Below are 24094 nucleotides of genomic sequence, written 5' to 3' on the forward strand. Positions count from 1 at the left end.
AAGCATTAAGCTGCTTTAAACGTTAACCTTCCATAGCGGGATTCAGATTTGCTGTTTCCCATTGTTAAAAACTCAGTGTTGTGCTGGTATCTTTCCATCAGGGAACCTTCTGAAGGTTCCTCCTGAATTCCAGCATTTCCAGATGGGTCTGCTAACACCTTCATTGTCCAAGTTTCCTCTAAGGAAAGAAAGGAAAGAGAGAAGGAGGAAAAAAAAGGAAGTTTTCAGAGTGAATCAGCCCAAAGAGCAGGCTGTTCAGAGAGCAATTTCGTTTTGCCCACATTTCTGACTTCCTTCCACAGCTAGAGCATCACAGATGTGCAAGCACAAAGAGGCAGCTTGCGGTGAGGCAGGTAAGCTACACCTGATGACTTTGAGTCAAGTGAAAAAAGCCAGTGATTTATCTACACCCCTGAGAGGAATGATTTGAGAGGATGCATCTCTCAATCTTACAACTTTTAATTTTTTTTTTCAAGGGAGATGATTGTGTCCCTCTGATCCAAGAGCTGGAACCCCCCTGGTCACCCTTATGGCCTCCTCTGGACCTGCTTCAGCAACTTCAGGTCCTTCTTGTACTAGGGGCACCAGAACTGCACGCAGCACTCCAGGTGAGGTCTCAGCAGAGCAGAGGGGCAGAATCCCCTCCCTGTCCTGCTGCTCTCACTGCTTTGGATGCAGCTCAGCACACAGCTGCTTTGTGGACTGCCAGCAACCATTTCCAGCTCATGTTCCATCAACTGATCCCCCCCATGTCCTTCTCCTCAACACAGCTCTTGAGTCACTTCTAGCCCAGCCTATATTTGTGCTTGGGACTGTTTAAAGCACATGGTCTACTGGCCACTGTGGGGAGAGAACTGGATTCAGAGACTTTCCTCATATCTACCACTTGAGAAGACAAGGCACCCTGTCTCAGCCTCCTGGCCAAGAGATGGGCATACAGAGCTGGACAGGAAACTACTGAATTTACCTCCAACTGACTCAATCTTCTCCACAGCTGACACAGAGACAGCACAACTTGTTACTGACAGTTTCTGCACAAAGTAGGGTACACTTATTCACATTCAAGCAATGCAAATTCTCCATGAGGCAACTCAAATCATCTCCATTTTTACTGGCAGCTATTTCATTAAAGCAAGCTCCCTTGTAATCAGTTGGCAACCATTAAGTCATGACAATCTTCATGTAAATAGAGTTTTCTCTTGCTAAAATCTGAACATCTTTTTGCAAACCCAGAGGTTCCTAATACCTCCCCATACATTTACCAATCATTCCCAAGGGCTCATTTCTTCTTGTTAGAAAAGGTTTCTTATTTAGGACCTTATTATATTATTTTGATAAGACATTTCACCCTAATTTCTACCACAAGGCTTCTGAAATAAGCCCTCTCTGTATCACTGTGCAGACCTTTAAGAACGGTCTTTCTGCCTGTGGAGAGACCAACATCAAAAGGGGCATACTTTGAATGGTTTTACTTCTAAGACTCTTTGGTTAAACAAATACCCTTTTTTCCTCACATATTACTCCTGGGATTTCATTGCTTGCTTCTCTATCACAAGTTCCAAAGGCTGAGAGACACAGATGCATCCATAGCTCATGATTCAGCTCTTCCTCGCTTGGAGAAAAACACATCAAACTGCCCCACTCACAGTGATCAAGCCTGGAGCAGGACCTCAGATGAGGTCCAGATGACATTTCCCTTTAGGAAGGAACTGCCATAGTACAGTTTCTTCTCACTCAGACACCCTTTGCCAAAACTTTTGTTGGAGTTTTACGCTCCAGGTTTTTTTCCAGTTGAAATGTGAAACCATAAACCAGCAAAAAAATTCTGTGGTGGCCCTATCTCAGTTTCCTCAGACCCCCTGGCCAAGACTGACATTGTCCTCAGCAGTCACAAGATACCCTCCCCACACCCTCCCCCCCTCCCTAGACCTTCACAGTAGACTCATTAACTATGGTGGCTACCAATTTATGGGTTGACTCATTCAAACACACGGAGAGCCAAACAACACTGCTCATTCTCAGCAGTATGCTGCTTTAGAAGAGGGAAACATCAGGGCCATGGAGAAAAGTCAAAAGTACAACCATGCTGATCACCCAGCAACTCCATGGAAGAAGCACATGCAACATTTGACAAATCAAGGGAGTCCCCTCCTATCCCTTGGGACAGGCCCTGTGGCTCTGGAAAGGCAGTAAAGTGGTAACAGGCTTTCACACCCCATGTTACACTTTGCCATACACTACAGTTCTGTTTTTCTAGCAATTCCATGGGGGAATATTACAGAAGGAAAAAAAATATCACTCCAGCAATCTGCACAGTATCTGAGGAATGATACAAGGAGGGGGAAATAGAGTTAAAAGAAAAAGCAGCAGCTCTCACATGTAGAAAAACAACATACAGGAGCCAGTCCTTCAAAGGATTTCCCAGAATCCTCAGTTATCACCATCCCTTTCTTCTGCATGTACATATGCTAACAAGTCCTTTAGATAATTTAGTCCATATATACTTTGTGAGTGTCTGCTAAAACTCACTACAAGAAAAACACTGAGGTTCTGGAGTAGGTCCAAAAAGGGCATTAAAGGTGAAGGGTTTAGAACACAAGTCTTGTGAGGAGCAGCTGAGAGAACTGGGGTTGTTCAGCCTGGGAAAAAGGAGGTTGAGGAGAGACCACCTGGCTCTCTGTAACTCCCTGAAAGGAGGATGGAGCCAGGTGGAGGTTGGTCTCCTCTCCCTCATAGCAAGTGATAGAACAAGAGGAAATGGCCTGAAGCTGCAACAAGGGAGATTTAGGTTGGACACAAGAAGCAACGACTTCACTGAAAGGGTTCTCAAACACTGGAACAGCCTCCCAAGGGAAGTGGTTGAATACCCATCTCTGGAGGTGTTTAGAAGATGCAGAGATGTGATGCTGAGGGCCATAGCTTAACACCAGCCTTGGTAGAGTTAGAGAACAGTTGGACTCAATGATCTGAGAGGTTTTTTTTCCAATGAAAACAATTCTATGATTCCAAAGCACTAGTGCCAGTATCCAGTGAATAAAAAGGGCATTCTTTCTACTTGACTGCATTAAAAAATTGTTTAAAAAGGTCACAGAAAACCATGACAAGAGTGAGAACTCCATCCTCACCAGTACTTCAAGCCAGTTCGCCTCTGGTTTGTTTTGCGCTGGCAGCAAGGCTGCCGTCACAAAGCCGTTTCCTTTTGGCATCGTTAACTCAGCCCTCGCTTTATTCCCACACTTTATCATTCCCCTTTCCTGTTTTCATATTCCTTGCTGCCTTCAGAGAGTAGGGGCAGGATGGAAAGTGAGATGGGGGCCCTCAGCTTTTTGAGCACTCACTTCTGGAAGCAAGACATTTGACAACCACACAAATTGCTGATCTTGAGTTTTCAGGTGGGTTAGCCAAAGATGCGACGTGCAGAAGGGAAAAACTGACATCCTGACAACTCTTGAGGTTTCAGAAACAACAACCCTGTCCATCTAGAAAATCATATCAACCCCTCCTCCCTCTATCCATACATACCTACTCTTTTTCATCCCATGCCCTTAAAAATGTATTGTGTTTGACAAAAAATGAACAAGATTTGACTGCAGACATCTTTTGCCAGCAGGATTCACAAAACTGCCTAAGGGCTCAAGGTACTCAGATGTTTTAACTGCTAATTGAACAGGACATTGCATTTCATAGGTGGCTCTGAGACCTCTGTCAGCGTTTTCTTCCCCCCCACACACATACATAGTGAAGCCAATGGATTATTCTGGAGATGAGTCACTACTGAAACAACAGAATAAACTCCCATGAAATGCTGTGGGGTTTGCATTTCATATTATCCAGCTCCTTTTTTGAGTATTTGGCAAGGCTCTGGCAAATGCCTCTCCTGCAGAAATCAAGCAGCGATTCTATTTGTCAGTGAAATAAATCTAGAAGTGCTTAAATATTCATTTTGGCCTCCACTTAGCTTCTCCTGCTTCAAGTCTGCTCGCTCCCAAAGCTCACAGAGGAGAAAGGAGAGCCAGCAAGAGCAGGGTAACTGCTGACTCTGAAAAGATGTGCTTCCCAAGCTCCAGACCACAGGAGATGCCTGAGCAGATTTGCTGCTGCACCCTTCTGAAGATCACCCCAGACAAAGCACCTGACTGCATACAATTTTTGCATGATGAGATTGGCTTTCACTTCTAAAGGGTTCAGCAGCAACATCTGTTGGCTGATGGCCAATTAACAGGTTTAAAAGAAGATTAAAGTTAAGGGGAGTCTTTGGTGTACAAGGCAAAAGAGAAGAAACCAGGGGACACCAAATCAAAGCCCAGCATTTAGTGCTGCCATGGTCTATGGGTGCTATACCCACCTACCTCTCCAACAATCTTTGCAGTCCTGTGCATGGTTCCTTAAGTGCAGGCAAGTGTGATCCAATTCAATCTGCATGTTAAGTCTAGAGGAGAGACACAACAATGATGGGAGGGCTGGAACCCCTCTGCTATGAGGACAGGCTGAGAGAGTTGGGGTTGTTCAGCCCAAAGAAAAGAGTTCAGGAAGACCTTCTTGGGGCTTTTCAGGATTTAAAAGGGCCAGTCAGGATTTAAAAGGGGGACAGACTTTTGAGCAGGGCTTGTTGTGACAGGACAAGGGGTGATGGTTTGTACTAAAAAAGGGAAAATTTAGACTAGATAGAAGATATTTTTTAGATTGAGCATGGTGAGACACTAGCCCAGGTTGTCCAGAGAGCTGATAGATGCCACATCCCTGGAAATACTCCAGGTCAGGTTATTTGGGGCTGTGAGCAACCTGATCTAGTTGCAGATGTTCCTGTTGACTGCAGGGGAAAGGACTTGATGGGCTTTAAAGGTCCCTTATAACCCAAACCATTCTATGATTCTAACTCACAATGTATGAAAGATATCAAACCTAGTATCACAGATAGGGTCTCTGTCAGCAACACTAACCTCGGAGTCCTCCTTAAGGCAGCTGGTCTCCTCTGCACATTGCCCTACTGATACTTATTTTAAAACTACAATAAACAGTAGTATTGTTATTATGTATGTTACAAATACACCTTCAGTTAGCACTTAGCACTTTCTGCCATGGACATTTGCACCTTCGATTCAAGTGACCTTTCAGACACCTGAGCATTTATGACAAACTCTCCATGAGCCAGCAATGATGCAGCCCAGAAGGCAGCCAAGTGCTGGGCTGCATCAAAAGAAGTGTGACAAACAGGACAAGGGAGGTGATTCCGCCCCTCTGCTCTTCTCTGCTGAGACCCCACCTGGAGCACTGTCCAGTTCTGAGGCCCCCAGCATAAGAGGGACATAAAACTGCTGGAGTGGGTCCAGAGGAGCCACAAAAATGAGAGGGCTGAGGCACCTGACCTGTGGGGACAGGCTAAGAAAGTTGGGGCTGTTCAGCCTGGAGAAGAGAAGGCTCTGGGGAGATCTTATAGTAACCTTCCAGTACCTGAAGGGGGCAACAAGAAAGCCCCCAGGGAGGGACTCTTTCCAAGGGCTTGTAGTGATAGGATGAGAGGGAATGGATGGAAGCTTCAGAAGGGCAGATTTGGACTAGATTTTAGGAAGAAATTATTTACAGTGGGGGTGGTGAAACACTGGAACAGGTTGCCCAGGGAAGTTGCAGACCCCCCTCCCTGGAGGTGTTCAAGGCCAGGCTGGATAAGGTCTTGAGCAACCTGCTCTAAAGTGTCCCTGCCTACGACTGGCAGCTTGGAACTAGATGATTTTTAAGGTCCCTTCCAACCCAAACCACTCTAAAATTCTATGGTTTTATTAGTGGTGCTCTCACATTTGCAGAGAGTGGATGGCTTCTCCTGTGGCAGCAGGCAGTGTGAGTACGGAGCCTTGCGGGCGAGACGGGGACGGCAGCAATCAACGCCTACTGCCAGGAATCTGCGCAGCCCCCTGGTAATGGCTGAGCAGCACAAACAGGGGGGAGCTGCAGATGGGCGTCTGCAGCCACAACCCCCCATGCAAGTGGTGCACAGCAGATGGCTATCCACTGTGACTTCAACACCCAGGCAAACACCATTCCTTATGGCTACAAAGTGATATGCAGCAGTTCCTGTGATGAAAAATGTCCTGTGTAACACACAGAAATAATCAGTGCTTTCCTTTCACTTAAAGCAGAATTCACATAAGGAGAAACTTAATTACAGGTGTTTCCTTAAATGCCTGCATTTGTCTTTTGGTTTTTTTTTTTTGCTTGTGTTCATATGCAATGAATAAAAATACATTCTGCTTGGCTTAACAAAGCATTCACTTATAAAAAGAAAAGCTTTGAAACACAGAACATAAACAGCAGACCTCTAACCACACACTAGACTCACCTGCGATGAACCACAGCCCCAGCACAAACCCAGGACTCTGAATCCCCAAATCCTACAGCTGTTTTTGTCACAAACTGAAAGCAAACATCAGCCAGATCTAGTGGCAATTAAAACTGAGGAGGGGATGCTGAAGGACGGTGTGTAGTCACAGGCTGCAGGGCCTGTTGTGACAATATAAGGGGTGATGGATTTAAACTGAAAGAGGGAGATTCAGACTGGACAGAAGGAAGAAACTGAGTACACAGAGTGGTGAAACACTGGCCCAGGTTGCCCAGAAATGTGGTAGATGCCCAATCCCTGCAAACATCCCAGGTGACATTGGAGAGGGTCCTGACCAACCTGATCTAGTTGCAGATGTCCCTGCTATCTGCAGGGGGGGTAGACTAGATGACCTTTAGAAGTCCCTTCCAACCCAAACCATCCTGTGATCTTAAAGAACAGAAGCATTTTATGTGGCTGGACATTACAATACCTTTATGCTTGAAGAGTTGCTGGCTAATGACATCTGTCATTATGTGCTGTCCTCAGCTAAGGGAAGACTCTGATGGAGAACAGGAGAGATGGTTAATTTACTCTGTAAGTTAAATTCTCATCAAAAAATATAATGTACTGATTTTCTGCACAAAAGATTAGGAGGCAGGAAATGAGGAAAAATGTTAGTTGAAGACTTTGAGGGGAAAAATGTGACATCTCAAAAAAAAAAAAAAAGTGACCAACTCTAAAAGTAAGTTGATTTTTCCACTGGCTTAAAAGAGACCAAACCAAATCATTAAGAGTATAGAAATGAAACCGAGTTTTATCACTAGCAAGCATTCATAAGCCAAAGTCATTGAGTAACAACACACAAGGAGCAAGTGCACTCACATAGTGCTCAAAATTTAGTATTTCAATTAGACAGTTAGTCCCTTAATGGATAATAATCCTCAGTTCTTGGAGACTGAAAAAAAAACCAACAAAGCCCAAACAAAACCCAAACCAGCAGTTCCTTTAGCACTCATCTGAGAAGAAGACGAGAAAACACTGTAAAGAAGAAATTAAAGACAGACAGTCCCATCTTGCAACCCAGCAGAACATTTACTGCTTTTTATGAACAAGGGAAATACTTTGCAACGTCATTGAGCTTTTATTTGTTCATCCTCGTGTATTGTGGAGTACTGGGTCCAATTCTGGGCTCCCTAGTTCAAGAAAGACAGGGAACTACTAGACAGAGTCCAGATGAGGCTATGAAGATGCTGAGGGGCCTGGAGCATCTCTGTGAAGAGAAAAGGCTGAGAGACCTGGAGCTGTTTAGCCTAGAGAAGAGCAACCTGAGAGGGGATCTGATCAATGATGATCTAAGGGTGTAGGGCAAGAGGATGGAGCCACTCTTTTCAGTGGTGTCCAGCAACAGGACAAGGGGCATAACCAAAACCCAGGAGGTTCCATCTGAACTTCTTTGGTGTGAGGGTGCTGGAGCCCTGGACCAGGCTGCCCAGAGAGGTTGTGAAGTCTCCTTCTCAGGACAGATTCCAAACCCACCTTGACATTATGATCATGGGCAATGTGTTGTGGGTGCCCCCGCTTTAGTAGGGATGTTGGACTGGATGATCCCCAGAGGTACCTTCCAACCCCCAGCATACTGGGATTCTGCAAAGCACACACTTAGTCTTGGATATGAAGCCCTGCTGCAGTAGGCACAGCCTCTTACCTCCTTTAAATCTGCTGGCCTACAAGACAGCTCCTGTTCTCTGGTGTCCTGCCAGTACTTCCCCTGTCAAATACACTGTGCCAACACAAGTGACAACACAAAACTCCAAGGAAATTCATGCTGTTTGGGATCTGCAGGTCAGCTGTGCAACAGAAGACAGTAAGAATGGTGGTCATAAACCAAAAGTAGAAAGCAGACATCTTAGCAGGACCATTACTCACTAAGAGGTACTGAAATTTAGTGGAGGTATACCCACCACCAGTGTCTGCAGGATCACTCACTGCTCTCTTTGCCAATACTATGTCAGTGTCACAGTGAGTATTTCTTCCACTTAGGTTCAAATAACAAAGGCTCATCCACAAAACTTCATCCTCACTCTAGCTCTCCCTCAAAGACACTCTCCCCACTAGCTGCAGTTACAGTACCACGCTGAAGTGGATTTTAATCAGCAACTATTTATTATTTTCTTGCTGCTGTTGTCTTGCCTGTTGTGCATTTGTCTGTTTGTCTGCCTTCAAACACCGGAGTACAAACCAGCTCTGCTGAGAATCAGGAAGCTAACACAAGTGGTGATTATTTTGCCATTAACACCAGTTATTGAAGTGGTTTGTGACAGAAAGAGAGGTGGTTTAGGGAACAAACAAGAGAAGCAGCCAGAGATCAGAAGAAACACTGCTCCTAAGAGGAATATTAATATTTTCCACCTGGAAAAGATGACAGGAAGAATCATTAAGCAAAATCACTGCAGTTCACAACTGGAATATTTATAACCATTCTGACTGATCTTTAATATCTCAGAGTTGCAGAAAAACCTCAAACTGTGACCAAATTCTTTCTTTCCTCTTCTCCCCTGCCCTTACCTCATGATGTTGCTCAGCATGATTCAAATAACTAATCTGGCTGAATCCAGCCCAACTCCAGCTCACCTTCTAGAAGAGAGGTGTGCACAAAGAGCCAGACACCACTTGTTCACTCACACAAGAGCCTAGGGTGTCACTGGTGTTGGGGGATGACCAGCCCAAGACCCAGCTTTAGGATGTGGCATCACTCCTGGCTACAGCTTGCTTCTAGAGAGCAGGCTCTGTCCTAAATGTTTTGACAGGTGTGTTTCTTGCATTGCCACCCATAAAAAGAAAAGCAACACAAAGCCCAGCACCTTGCATCACAGCCTACAGAAAACAAGCTCTCACTCAGAAAGCTTTTATTCTTTTGATCATTTCTGCTCCCTCGATCACACACCTTAAGACAGTAATGGGAAGCAGATGTGTGCTTACACAGTTTCCTTTCCAGCAGCAAGGGCCTTTTGGGTTTGTTAGTCTGTGTCTCATTTTCTCCTGATCACTTTCCATCCTTGTGCCATCAACTGTTTTGTTCTTCACATTTCATCTGCAGCTCTCTACTTTGCCATCTCCCTCTTTAATACATTTATGAGCAGACATACTATTCCTGCTCTCAACACCCTTTCTCCACGTACTTATACCAGCTCTTGAGGGAATGACCCAGAAACAACATGCTCAGGCTCTGCTCCTACCTCAAAATGAAGAATTAGCCAACCTCACCTGCAAAGTAGTGCTAGGAGAGAGCCCACACCATTCACACATTGCATCAGGTCGGAAGGGACCCTTCAAAGATCATCTTGTCCAATCCCCCTGCAGTCAGCAGGGACACTTCCAACTACATCAGGGCCATATCAAGTTTGAGCTTGAATGCCTCCAGGAACAGGGCCTCAACCACATCCTTGGGCAACTTTTTCCAGTATTTCACCACACTCATTGTAAAGAACTTTCTCCTAATGTCCAATATACATTTACCCTGCTCCAGTTTCAAACCATTGCCCATTGCCCTATCACCACAAGCCCTTCTAAACAGTCCTTCTCCAGCCTTTCTATAGGTCCCCTTTCAGATATTGAAATGTAGCTGTAAGATCTCCCCAGAGCCTTCTCTTCTCCAGGCTGAACAGCCCAAATTCTTTCAGCCTGCTTTCAAAGGAGAGGTGCTTCAGCACTCTGATCATCTTTGTGGCCCTCCTCTGGACCCACTCGAACAGGTCTATGTCATTATTGAGTTGGGGGGACCCTCCTATGCTGGGCATCATGGAGGCCAACCTTCACTCTGAACCTCTTTTTCAACAGTAATTTTTGTCCATGCCAAACCCAAGGTGCCAGCACACTCCAGTCAGTACGAGGTAGGCGAGGACTGTAGAAAAGGGTGAAAGGCGTTGAGGCTGGGGGACACCTGAAAGCTATATGTGCAGGGGAGTTGTACACCTTATAAAGAAGGCAATCAGAAAGCCAGAAAGACACATTTTTCAGCTTACTTTGTCCTTTCACAAGCCTGTGATTATAGCTTTAATGGTAATGTAAAGCCACAAGAATCCTTCTTTCTATGGCATTTAACAGTATTAAAACCCATTGTGCCTCTAAACACTCAGAAGCTAAATCCTAGACTGACTAAGCTACGTGAAATTCTCCATGACTTCAGCAGTACCCAGTTTTGGCCTCGGGGTATTGAATGCAAGCTCACACAGGGGCTGAACGTAATCTGCACTGGTATTTACATAATTTCCCTATAAGTAAACAAATTAACATAGCCACAATATTTGATTGTACTTCTGTCTTCCATGACCAATGAGTCAGAACTGCTTGTTTACAGTTATTAGCAATATAAACCTGCAATCGTTCAGCTCTGCTTTCACCCTGCAGACGCAGGGAGAGAACAGCTGCCAAAGCCATCAGGAAATAGCAATGGACATCCCAGGCTTAGAATTGAACTGGGAGCCTTGGTACTTGGCATAAACTACAAGAGAAAACACTCTTCTTCAAGACTATGAACTTGAAATTGGAAAGCAAATCTCCTATGAGAACAGCATTCAGCTGCTGAGGTTCAAGCTGACCCAAGGATTTTAAAAACTAATCCAGGAAAAAATAAAAAAGAACATTTCAAAGGTGAGAGCAGGGACCTGGTTTTATTTTCCTGACAACGTAGCACAGGACAAGACCAGAGCCCTGCCACGCCATGTGCCACAAAGATATCATCACAGCTGCAAAGAGCCAGAAAGGGCAACTCCAGCAGCAGCAGCTCCACAGCCTCTCAGGGAAAAGAGCCATGGTCTGCCAGCTCCCACCCTGTGCACCATTCACTCCATTTTTCTCCTTTTCCAGCAATACCTGGAAGCATATACTTTCTTTCCTCTTTACCACATGCTCTGAAGCCATTTTTTGGGTGCATGCTTGTTCTCCTTTATAGTTCCTCCCAACATTCCCTAAACTTTTCATTGCAGGCACTCACTCCATCCAAGACTTTCTAGTCTAGGTCTTTAGCAAAGCAGTCAACAGGATAAAAACCAGATAAATCACTAAAGGCAACTGCACGCAGCACCAAGGGTTACCCCTAAACTTTCAGGTGAGTGAATGAACACAGCATATTAGTCCACTGTAATTTCCATCACTTTTAAACTTGTCCCAGAGGAGATTCAGTGACTAATCAAATGTTCAAACCTACCAGGCATGGTAGCTAATGATCAGGTAAGAATGATGAACTAGAGACTGGCAAACCAGCTGGCAATCCCTACCACCAAGAGGCATACATTACCTTAAGGGTGAAAGTCACTCCCATCTTCTGTTTTCCATCTCCTCTTTGACATTCAAATCGAGATACAAAACCAGTTGGGCAGTCTGATGATACAGAAAGATCCCTGAATCTTCTCCAACAGAGTTTTTTTCCCCCCTTCAACACTGAGACCAGATCAGCATTCCCACAGCTCAGTTTTCACTTGGGAGAGACCTTAAAGATACCAAGCCTAACCTCCAGTTTGATTTTATTAGCACAGAAGCAGCAGGCTGTGAAGCTCACCTGCTACTTTTTTTTGTTTGTTTTGCACACCCAAACCACACTCACTATTTTCAGACCAATGAAAACATTTCAATAGAAAAAATAATTCAGGTATGCTCATGAGATGTAGCAGGAGCTAGCAGGGGAAGGTACAGAAAATTAGAGGTAGGAAAGAGAGGAACTGAAAATTAAACACGTGAAAAGCACAGAGGTGACCAATGTATTCATGAACAAAATCTATCTGCAAACAGGACAGTGCAATTCAACAAGCAGCAACCATCAAAGTGAAACCAAGAAGTCCTCAGGGTTACCTCCACTCTAACTGTATCTTTTATTCCTGAGGATTTTCAGTCACAACTGAGATAAAAAATGGAACTGAACTTATGAGCTCCAAAATTCCACAGATTTTTTGGTATAGCTTCTTTGGCACGGTTAATTCACCTGGGATCTTCTGTCCCACTGCTGCCTCTCACAAGCACTGCATTAAAACTCATGAGAAACCGTATCTCTGGAAGTGGCTAACACTGATTCTGGCCAACAAGAGCCTCTTACGTGCCTTCCCAAAGCATAAGCTGAGGCAAAAGTGCCCCAGAAATGAAGAGTTGTTTCTACTGCATTTGGATTAAGGTTAAAAAATACAGGAACACAACAATTATCCTACCCCTCACTAAAAATAAAAGGGCAAGAACAGCAAGTGGGTTCTTCATGTGTTTTCCAGGATAGCAGAAAGGAGTAGGCATCATTGTTAAGATGTTATTCTCCTTTGACATCAGTAGGATCATTCCAGAGTCTGAAAATGCTTTCTTTCAATATCAGGTGTTTAGACTGGTGGTTTTTTGCACCTTGAGGTTTCTTTTGGAGGGAGGGCAGGGTGGGGAAAAGCCAGCAGTAAAACAACTACTTGCCTTACTCATACTAGTAACAGGAGCACAGAAATTCCTCCATGTGTACTGCAAACCAATATAAACCACAGGGGAACTTCACCACCTTCTCTGTCTGTAGTCTCCTCTGGCCCCATGCTGCTGCCCAACCTGTTCTGCCTATAAAAGAAAGCCAGGGCAGGGCCTTAAAGGGTTTGGACCAATTTTTCACACAGCACTATGTGCTGATTCTGCCACATTTTACTATTGCCTCAACCTGAGCACCCTCAGAAGACCAAGGCCTGCAGGCCTTGCACAGCCCATCTTCCCTGACTCAACAGGAACACCATCCAAATCCCAACGCTGACATGCACCCTGTGTCTATCTGCAAGAACAGGATCTCCACTTCCAGCCCCACATGGGGCAACCTGGCATCAGTCAAAGCACGGGGCAGGTAAGGCTACGTGTTTGTTTACACCCTCTGCAGCTGATGGGTGGGAAGGGAGCTGGGAGGGACCCAGCGGGCAAAGCTGGGGCGCGCACATCCTTAACTACCACTTTGGGAGCAGCTGAATCAGCACCGGGTGGATGGCTATTTACTGCTGACACAGACCTGCAGTAAATCACCACCTTTCTGGAGCAACAAGGAAGTTGCAGGAGTGACTGAGTCATCTTCCATCCTGACGCCATTCCAGGAGCAAAGCCATGTACGTCCCCCTGGCTTTGGGCTGTGCCTGTGGCCCAAAAATAGCTTTTAAGCCAAATCCTGCAGTCATCATTCAAAGCTGAAACACTTTATTTACACTCAGCAAGAATCCACGTATGTTTTTGACACTGCTTGGAGTAACCAGCGCTTAAATTATTTGCTTAACAAAGGAGTCTATTTAACTACAAGCATTACACCGAGCTTGCAATGTTTTCTGACCCACATAGAAGGTAATAATTTGCATTTTATGGAAGCACTTTGCATAGACAACCCAACTTAATGGCCAACAGCACACTGGAGAAAAAATTAATAATTGAAAAGCAGTCGTCAGCACTGTTATTTGTGTTACAGGTAACTCACAAACCTCATTAAATTGTAGTATTAAATTCCTAATGACCTTCTGGAAAGCTGTTCACGTGGAGAGCCTTCTTTTAAGGCATCAGTTCACAGAACGCCAAGCAACTGTGGAGGAAGTACATGACAGCTACCCGGAGTCTGGGGGAGAAGCCAGGCAAAAAACCCTGTCACAAAGATATCAGCCTGATCCCTTCTTGGCTGTAGAAGTGGCTTTGACTTCATGAATCTCCCCTGTCTCCAGCCAGTCACTTAACTGAGCTTCTTTCACTAACTTCTTCCCTAATGACATATTAATCGTATTCATCCAGCCCCCTCATGTCTAAGAAGCTCCAGCTTTTTTTCCTCTCAAATCACTGGCTTCCAGACTATTTCTGTTGCAAGCACTTGCTGTAGATTAAAAGAGATGCAAGGACTAGTGCAGAAGTGTAAAGGCAAATAAAAATTAGATTTCAAAGCCTGGGATTTTCATAGTCTCAGGGAAACGAGGTCCCCAGAATCCTACTGCAACTCAGTCAAGAGTCCAGTGCATAATTTTCCATTATGTTTGTAAAAAACCCCAAATAGATGTACTACTAAGCATAGCATCACAAGGCTGAGCATTTATTATTCTCCTAAATGCTGTTACTAAGCCTGAGGCCTCTTATTCCATTATAATGGGTTTTTTTCAGGAAATAGTATCACTCTTGCCAACATGTCAAAGATGCTGAATACTGGTTGTAGGAAAATCCACCTCACCATCAGCTCCCGTCGTTGGGGAAGGACAACAAACAAACCCTTCATTCCGAGCTGACAATCACCATCATCTGCCCATTAGTGTTGCGTCACTCTCCGCCGGTCTGTCAGGCTGATGGAGTCTGTCTGTTTGTGTTGGGGATGGCAGTCACTCCTCGCTGCTGACGTCTTTGCTCAGGGCTGTGCTGCGGCCTCCGGTACACAATCTGCTCCAGAACACGCAGACTGGCTGTTGCCATTTCAAAAGCTTTTCTGGCATCTTTCTGCCGACTGAAACAGGAAGATTTGGGGCAGCCAGGGGCTGATTTATCTCTCTCTGAATGCCTGTGGGTTTAATTCCCACAGCTCTTCCAAACAAAACAGTTTTCACTGTGATACCAAAGGCAAATTTCCCTAAACCCAATTTGTTTGGTGGTTAATTAGTATCCTCCACTGCAATGTTTGAGACAAAAGAAAGCAGCACTCCCCCTCCTCCCACAAGCATCCAGACTTTTTAATCTCAAAGGCCTTATCTGAGGTGACCAAAGCAGAATGGATACAGCTTCCTCTGACTTTTTTTTTAATTTAAAAAAAAAAAAAGAGGAAAAACAACAGAAATTATCTCAGAAGCTTGTTCATTGGGAGGTTCTGATTTGCATGTCAGAAGCACTAGCCAGACACTTAAATTACAGGCTCCTACACCTGAAAGAGAGGTAGTAATTTAAAAATGTAAATCAGGAGGAAAAAACAACTGTGTCCAGAAGACTGTTGAGTAATAGAAATAAAAAGACTGTTAGAAAACCCCAGTGGCTTTTCTTTCACTCACGAAGTCCCTGAAGCACCCATAGGAGTTTCTCCCCTGTGCATTTCTGGGTGTGTCAGAGGGAGAGCTGCTAGATCTGCTCCCCTGGATTTAGTTGGCCTTACTCAGCAGCTTCAGTTCTGCTAGTTCAGATTCCTGCAAAAATCAAGGCTCAGAAGAGAACGCAGAGCCTCCGGGCATCCACCAGACCACAGCTACTGTGCATACATAACAAGCGCAACGGCGCTGGAAGAAAAGGAACAGTAGCCGGTCCTCCAGCATCACATGGCTGACCACCAGCAGCAGCCCAAACCACATCTTTAAACATCCCACTTCAGCAGGCACCCTGCTGCTGAAGGCAGCTTCCTAAGGATGGAGTGCTGTGGAAATCCATCTGCAACAAAAGACCAAACTCCTGCACATTTTGTTGGCACATTTATTGCACAACTCTCTTTAAGATACAGCTGAGATGAGCAGGCCCACAGACAAAATTAAGCAGCAGGATCCAAACTGGGTATTGTCAGAGCAGAGAAACATCTTAGTCATCCCTCAAAGTTGAATGTGAAATAAGCTTGCAGCCTGTTAGCAGTCCTTAAAATGACAGCATTTGTTTTGTGTCACCAGATGATTCTTAAAACAGAGAAATTTCAGATGGAAAAGATCTTCAGGATCATCAAGTCCAACCATTACCTAACTCATCAAGTCTGGTGCTAAACCATATTCCCCAGCACCACATCTCTGCACCTGAAACATCTCCAAGGATGGGGATTCAATCACCTCACCTCCATGGAGACCCTGTTTCAGAGAACCCTTTCAGTGAAGAAGCTTCTTCTAATGTCTTCTTGCTACTAGAGAGAAGAGACTGACCCCCCACCTCATTACAGCCTCTTTTCAAGGACCTCCTCAAGAGTGAGGTCTCCCTCAGCCTCCTTTTCTTCAGGCTGAGCAACCCCAGTTTCCTCAGCCACTCCTCACCAGACCTGTTCTCCAGACCCTTCCCCAGCTTTATTGCCCTTCTCTGGATCTGCTCCAGCACCTCAGTGTCCTTCTTGGAGTAAGGGGCACAAACCCAAACATTTTCAATGTATGGCCTCACCAATGCTGAGCACAGGGGGACAATCACTGCCCTGCTCCTGCTGGCCACACTGGTGCTGATACAGGCCAGGATGCTGTTGGCCTTCTTGGCCACATGGGCACACACTGGCTCACATTCAGCCAGTGACAAACACACCCAAGCCCCTCTCTGCTGGACAGCTTTCCAGCCACCCTGCCCCCAGTGAAGTTGTTGTGATTCAAGTGCAGGATGTGGCAACTGGTCTTGTTGAAACTCACTCAACTAGCCTCAGCCCATGAATCCAGCCTGTCCAGATCTCTCTGTAGAGCCTTCCTACCCTCTAGCAGATCAGCACTCCCAGCTTAATGTCATCTTCAGGCTTACTGAGGGTGCATTCAATTCTCTCATCCAGATCACTGATAAAACATGAAAGACAAAAATTCCTCCCTCAGACTGTTGCCTAGTCCTAGTGAAGATGTGCCAATACCCCAATATTCAGGACTTTAATGAACACTGATTTAAGAGGAATTCTCCAAACAGAAAAGTAATTTTCACCAAACCTGTTTACTCAGGAATGGCACACCAACAGCAGCACATCACCTAGAAACCTGCAAACTTCACAGAAGATGCTGCTGCCACCAGAAGAAAATTAGGGAGAGCAATTTGGTCCTTCCACTCTGTCTCCCTGCTAAAACAATCTCCCTGCCTGGTATCCTGAATTGCACAGGCTCCATAAATCTAGTTAGCCATGACTCTAGAACATAGAAGTCTGTCTGCCAAACATGAGTAATTGCATTAAAGTTGTTTTGCCTTTATCAATAAAAAACCCTGAGATGGGATAAGATAAAAATCCTAAGGAGAGCAGTCTAAAAGGTGAGCCCCTCCCCCTCATCAAATCAAGAACTGCCTTTGTGTGGATTCATTCCTCCATAAGGCAGCTTGGATAAACTTTTCCTTGTTTATTATAAAAGCACAAGTTCCCCAAGGTCCTTTGATGTCCTGACATATGAAATGATTCCAGCTATGTATCGTTTGATGGAGTCAAGGCGGTGAGGGTATGGTATTTATAGGTACGTTCAGGGCTATGATTTTGGTTAGCAACAGCATAGTTACAGCCTCAATGCCTTGGGAAAATGCCCACCTGAATACAGAAATCCTGGGAAATTTTTCTTATTGAATACCTATTTCAAGTAAACTTGCTTTTTATCTTTTGCCAAACTCAATGGATAAAGGCTATGGCTTTCTGTTAGACAGAAAGACAAACTGAGGCCACATCCATAGTAAGAGGGAACAAACCTACTCTCAGAAATGTTCCTAGAACCACAGAATAATGGGGGTTGGAAGGGATTGCTGAAGTTCATCTAGTCCAACCTCCATGCTAGAGTAGGTTCACCTAAAGTAAATCCCACCAGAATACATCCAGGTGAGTTTTGAATGCCTCCAGAGAGGGTAGACCCCACCACCTTCCTGGACAATCTGTTCCAGTGCTCTGCCATCCTCAAAACAAAGACACTTTTTTCCTTATATTTATGTGGAATTTCCTGGTTTCCAGTAAGTCTCCATTGCCCCTTGTCCTGTCACTGAAAACCAATGAGAAGAGTCTAGCTTCACCACTTCCCAACAATTGCCCTTTAGATATTTCACTGGTTTGGGGTTTTCTTTTCTCAGTAATAGCATTCCCTTCTCAAAAGGGGGCCCATTTTACTCAGCACATGCCTTACATTAGGACATGAATCTCTGCAAACAACTCAAAACACAGACAGACAGTGCTCCACAGAGGAGATTCCTTAATTCAGATATCAAATTAAGAGGTCATAATGGCTTAAAAATCTTTTTCTCCAAGCCTCTAATCCACAGCCCTGCCTAAAGGCTGTTCAGGACTGGACCAACACTCACGTTAAATCACTTGCCACCAGCATCTCTTCATTCCAGAATTACCCTCCTTTGAAGGGTGCAACAGCAGACAAGCAGGCAAAGGGATGCTACTGGGCAAATACTCTGTTGCAGGGATGCATATGCATGCACCGTGGTTGTGTGTATAGCATCATTATGTAAGTGTCTCTATTTTAAAAACAGTATTATGGAATAACAATAGAAATGGCATGGTGAGGATTTTCTGCTTGCTTTTAAAATGCCCAAATTTCACCCATTTTTAGCATCAGGATTTCAGAAACTGCCATAATAATAAATTATCAGCCTTTGGAGGGACAGCTTACTTTAACACATTGAACTTTATGGCTGGACTCGATGATCTTCAAGGTCTTTTCCAGCCTAAATGATTCTATGATTCCATGACTGCTCTTATCACCAGTAGCAAAGTCCAGTAAAACAAACTCTGTAGCCCAGACGGCCTCTGTAACCCAGGCAAGCTCCTGGACCACCAGTACAAATACAATTCAAAGCCTAAACACCCTGCTTCCTCACCTCATGAAGGAAAGGTGGAATTGCAAATACAACTTTTTAACACCCACCTATGCCTGAAATGTTTCAAGAAGGCATGGTGAAAGCTAACCTGAAGAAAATTCAGAGAGCAAGTCATTGCATTCTTACTGCTTGAAATCTGTATTTCATAACTTCAAGCTCTTTAACTCATTTTTTAAGTTCTGTTCCCTGCATCCTTCCACAGCCCCTAAAACACTGCACCAGACACTCTGCCAAGATATACTTGGTAAGAACTTCAAACAACACTGCTGAAGTCACTCCTTGGCTTACAGTAACTGTCTTGTGGTCCAAGCCACTCTGAATCAAGACCTATTTCCATCCACATACAAGATGTATAGCTGCAGAAATTGCATCACTTCTTGTATTTCAGTATTTATTTGCATGTGATCCCCCAAAAGTAACAGCTGCAATAGAACATATCTAGGAAAGGTGACTGCAAATAGGGCTGGAAGCATCTCTTACTGCAAACATTGAACAGTTATCCTTATATACCTTCTAAGACATGTTAGTATCTCCACACATAGCACTTTTCTGTGTCAAAATCTAAGGAGGAAGGTATTTTTCTACAGGGCAGGCACTTCAAATGGCAAGCCATGAAACAAATTGAATCAAATCCTTTTCAGAGCACACCAATTATACCAGAAGTTCACTGACACAGGATGTTGGGAATGCTAAAGCCATAAAGTTTTTCAAAACAAATTAGATATTTTTGAGAGAAGACAAAACCATCAGCAGCTGTTAAGCACAGCAGCCTCCAGCCCAAAGATCTCCTTGAGCCATGACTATGGGAAGGGTTTACCAGGATGAGAACTCTGTAGTCACAAGTTTCCTATGCATTTGTAAGTGACCCCATCAGAAGAGACACCAAGCTAGACATATCTCTAGGCTGAGCAAGATAAACTGCTCTTATTCAGTCCAAAAAATTGAAGACTGAAGCAGAAGAAGAAAGAGACTGAAGCAGACTAGCACTAGTAGAAGAAGGGTGCCGGAAGCAGACTAGCACAAACAAAGGAAGTAGTCTTTAAAATCACTGCTAGTGTATCACATTCCACTTTCCCTCCTCTCTGAACACCCTACAACAGCACAGCCTTAACAATAGCACCTCTTCCCAAAAGCACCTCTTTAGATTCCACTACACCCAAAACATTCTTGTGTACATCTAGCCACATTTATACAGCACAATGAGATGTGTTTGCAAGTGCGTGGAAAAATCCTTTGCAATTAAATGCCTAATACACAAAATTAAACACAGTCAGCAAGGATAAAATAATAATCAATAATAACCCCCCTCCCAGAGTAGTTTTGAATGTGTATCCAAAACATAGTCCTGTTCCATCACTTTCTGCTGAAGGATGGAAGAGCAGCATCCTCAATAGTACCTTCCCATAAGCAAGGGGAGATTGGTCCACACCAAAATGAAGGCCTCTGGAAAACCGACTGCCAGGAGCCAGTTATTCCTCCTTTTCCTCAAATACTTGATGCCATTGTATGCCATAGTAACAGCAGGCACGCTACAGTATTTATAGAGCAATGTCCTCTTGTACAGAACCAGAGCCCACACAAGATCCCAGTGCTCCAACCAGGGAGGCACTGCACACGTAGAGGCAAAGAGAAGTCCCTGATATAATGCTGATGAACACCTTCCCTTTCCTTCTTGTGCCCCAGCTGCTTCCCTCTTCCCCTGCTTCTATCTGCTCATCTCTCCCAGCAGGATCTCACCCGATACACCAGCGAGTCCCACACCAACCTTTGCCGTGCAGCACACATGTCATCACCTCCACTCTGAGCAGATTCGGGGAGACAGCCTTAAAAAAGCCTCTCCTGCAGCACCACTGCTTCCACGACAACCAGGAGAAATGGCCAACTAATAATGGACCGGTTGAGGGTCTGCCAGCTACAGTAAACGTGTCTGGAATTGTATCTTTTTTTTAATTTAAAGAGCTTCCAGTTGAGCATTGGTCATCTTCTTCAAGCCAACATCTGCACTGCAATTTGCTCTGAGCCCACAGCACTCCAGGCACCACTGGGCTGTGTACAAAGACGTTCACCGAGGCCTTTGCTTGTCAACTAAATGAAGCTGAAAGTAAGTTTGCTCATGCATGAGGCAGCACCTAATGCATCGCAAAAGCTCTTGAAGTACAGACAATCAATAGCAAGTGCATTATAATCCCAAGAAGTTGACCAAAAGCTTATTTGCAGCATTACTGTGTCCTCTTGCTGTGGTTTTGTCCAACATTTGCAATATGCAAACAGCAGCACACCTGTCTGATGTAAACAGTCAGCCTAATCCACCTCGTTATGTGCAGCATCTGTTTACCCAGAGCTGAGTGATCATTTCAACCTTTGTTAATCTGATTGCATAACAAACTACAGCAGCCTTAAATAACCAAGCTGCTCTCTTTGGTGCGCATCATTTGAAACCATTCATTTCAGCACCCTGCCTCTCTGAAGAAACAAAAGGAAACAGATAAAGGAGAAGGAAGAAAATAAAGGCACCTGGCCACTGCTTTCCCAGACAACAGGACATATCGCAGTGTGCAGATACAAGGTAGTAACTTCACACCTGGAGCAGACTGCGAGCACAAGGTAAAGTGAAATGTTTCTTGAGCGCTGCCCAGTATTGCACAATTGAAGCATGCTCTGCTTGATCTGATTCACAGCTCTAGCACAGGGGATTATGCAAACCATACAGCATGGATTTTCAAAACAAGTAATTGCACGTATATAAACAAAGGCCATAATTTTCATGGCAGATCCCATAAAAGCTTATCTACCACATGATGTCACACCCAGAAATTACCACTTCAAGTTGCCAGCTCCAAACTGCTCCTGCCCTCCCACCCCAAAATGAACATGATTAATACCAAACACTCCTCAACCATGCCTGTGCCTCTTGGAAATAAACACACATGGAGTACACCTCCGGAGACAGGACAGCATTTAAAGGTTCTAGAGACAATGAAGAGATTTATAGTTACTATTGAATTGCATCATTATAAAGTCTTCAACAAGTCATGCTGCCTCATCATGCAATGCTTCAGATAATCTAAGGTTAAAAAACATCAAGCAGTATCGGTGCACTCCATTTGTACCAAAGGGCAAATACTTTCAGCCCCCATACATGGGAGATCTTCAGAAACACATTGCTTCATGGCTGTTATCAAACAGCGAACTCCAAGAGCAAAACCAAAACACATATTTATTTGAACAGACTCAGGACTAAAATTTTTCCACAGAAACCAACCAGCTGGGGCATGGGGAAGGTGAAGGGCAGATGAAGAGGAAACGGAATAAGGTGAAGAACATGTTTCAGCATCTCTCACTTTTCATTCACCAGTCCATGAGAAATGAAGAGGCGGTATCAGGGGCTAATATGAAACCATCTATTGATTGCAGCTGGCTGTCCACAGCACGCAACGAAATTCATCCCCTTGACTGATATCCATGGTGGCAACCTTATCACTGAAGTTACAGAAAAGAGAGGCATCGCCAAATGACTCTAACCCACACATATACCCGAGTATCTGTGTAAGGGAAAGCAAGCTAAGTATCTCTGCTCCAGGCACAAATATCTGTTCCTTCGAGTCCAGAGTCACCTACCAAGCTGTAACAATTATCCCACTGCCCCTACGACCTGCCTGAGACAGGGGACTACCTACACAGCAGGCCCTGAAGCAGGGCAAAAGGAGGCTCTAATGAGTCTGACCACACCAGCTGGGTCTGGGCCGTCTCCATCACGCTCAGCCGGCACTGAATTCACCATTTCTGCATGTTATTACGAATCTGACATCACAGCAGTGCAAGCACAGTCTGACATCTACAGTTAACTCGGTGATGGTGTAAGTGCCACCCGGTTTACAGGCGTTTGCCGTTGCAATACGCTTGCTGCTGAACCCTTCAAAGAGAAGGCAGATAGAGATCCATGTAAAACCCGCCTCGCAGTGACTCGCTTCTTCTCCAAGAGGCCGGCAGACCTGCAGCGAGCGGAGGGAAATGCAGCAGGAGACACCCACCACCGCCGCCTCCCGCCTCACTCCACTTCTGAGCCGCGGCCACGCCAGCCCTCCCCCCCTCCGCCCCCCGCAAAAGCAAACAGATGCCGTTCCAACCCCGGGTTCTCTGCCCGGATGGGAAAACCTTGCCCACCCTGCAGCCATTTCACCTCCAAACAGAGACTGCCCCGAGTCCCCGCCCGCCCCCTCAGCGAAGGGGTCTGGCAACACTTGACGAACTGCGGAGGAAGGCGCCCGCTCCCGTACAAAGCCCGGCGGGGTCATGAATAAAACATCGCCCGGAGGAGACGGCGGTGGCGGGGGGGATCGGGATACGGAGCAATAAAGGAAGAAAAAGGCTGCGCAGCGGCCGGGAGACGCGGTGGCGGGCACGGCCCCGCTGAAGGGGGACCCCCAACAGACCCCGACCTCGGCCCAGGCCCGGGCCCCAGCGGGGGAAGCGGAGCCCCCCCGGCCCCTGCCCGCGGCTGCCCCCCCACCCCTAGCCCGCCGCCCGCCCCCGCTGGCTCCCGGAGGACGCTCACCTCGGGAGCCGCTGATCGGAACGTCTTCCCCCCGCCGCGGAGAGCCGGCGGCAGTAGCCGGGTGCGGCACGGGGCCCGAGCTGGAGAGAGAGGACAGAGAGGAGGCGCGGGGGACCGGGCGGCTCCAACTAACTGTGCGAGCGCAGCGGTGGCAGCGGCGGCGGCAGCCGGGCGCGGAGCGGCCTCTCCGGGGAGCCGGGGCGGGCCGAGGCGGGGAAAGGGCGGAGCGCACTGGGGAGCACGCCCAGCCGTCACGGCGGGGAGAGGCCGCGGAGGAGGAGCCCCCGCGTACCGCCCGCCCCGCCCACCGCCCCGGGGGGCTGCTGAGGCGGGGGAGGCGTTCTGTGCCCAGCTCTTCGCCTCTGCGGGAGCGAGGGGCTGTACTGGTATATGGGGTCGGAAGCTCCCAGCCGCAACGTGTCCTGTCCGCCGCCGTCTCCGCTCCGGCCCTTCCCCGTGGGCTGCAAGAAGCCGGGCGGCGTTACGTCCCCCGGGCGGTGCTGGGGTCCTCTTCCCGGCGGGCTGCTTCCTCAGCCAGCCTGCCAACGCTTCCCCTGGCAGGGTCGAGCGAGCCCGCGTCACCCCCGGCCTCGGAGCAGGTGGGAGGCGGACGGGCTGGGGCACTGAGGCCTTTCATGACATAAATTCCAGAACTGGGACCAGAGTATCGGTCATCCCCCTGTACTCAGCAATGTTGAGGCCGCACCTTGAGTACTGGGTTCAATTTTGGGCCCCTCACTCCAAGAAGGACATTATGGTGCTCGAGGGGGTTC

At 46.1% G+C, this 24094-nt stretch overlaps 1 protein-coding gene across 1 annotated transcript in view; it reads right to left on the reverse strand.

Moving 5' to 3' along the window:
- The window catches only part of CUNH1orf21 (chromosome unknown C1orf21 homolog), a 139871-nt gene extending 116335 nt beyond the window's left edge, over nt 1–23536 (reverse strand). Inside the window, exon 1 of the mRNA XM_068141332.1 lies at nt 23322–23536. The gene's annotated coding sequence lies outside the window, so the exon portion shown is untranslated. The remainder of the gene's footprint in view (nt 1–23321) is intronic.
- Between the last annotated feature and the right edge of the window lie 558 nt (nt 23537–24094).

This window comes from Melanerpes formicivorus, unplaced genomic scaffold (assembly GCF_026170545.1).
Source record: "Melanerpes formicivorus ecotype bairdi unplaced genomic scaffold, bMelFor1.0.p_v2 SCAF_7, whole genome shotgun sequence".
Lineage (NCBI taxonomy): Eukaryota > Metazoa > Chordata > Aves > Piciformes > Picidae > Melanerpes > Melanerpes formicivorus.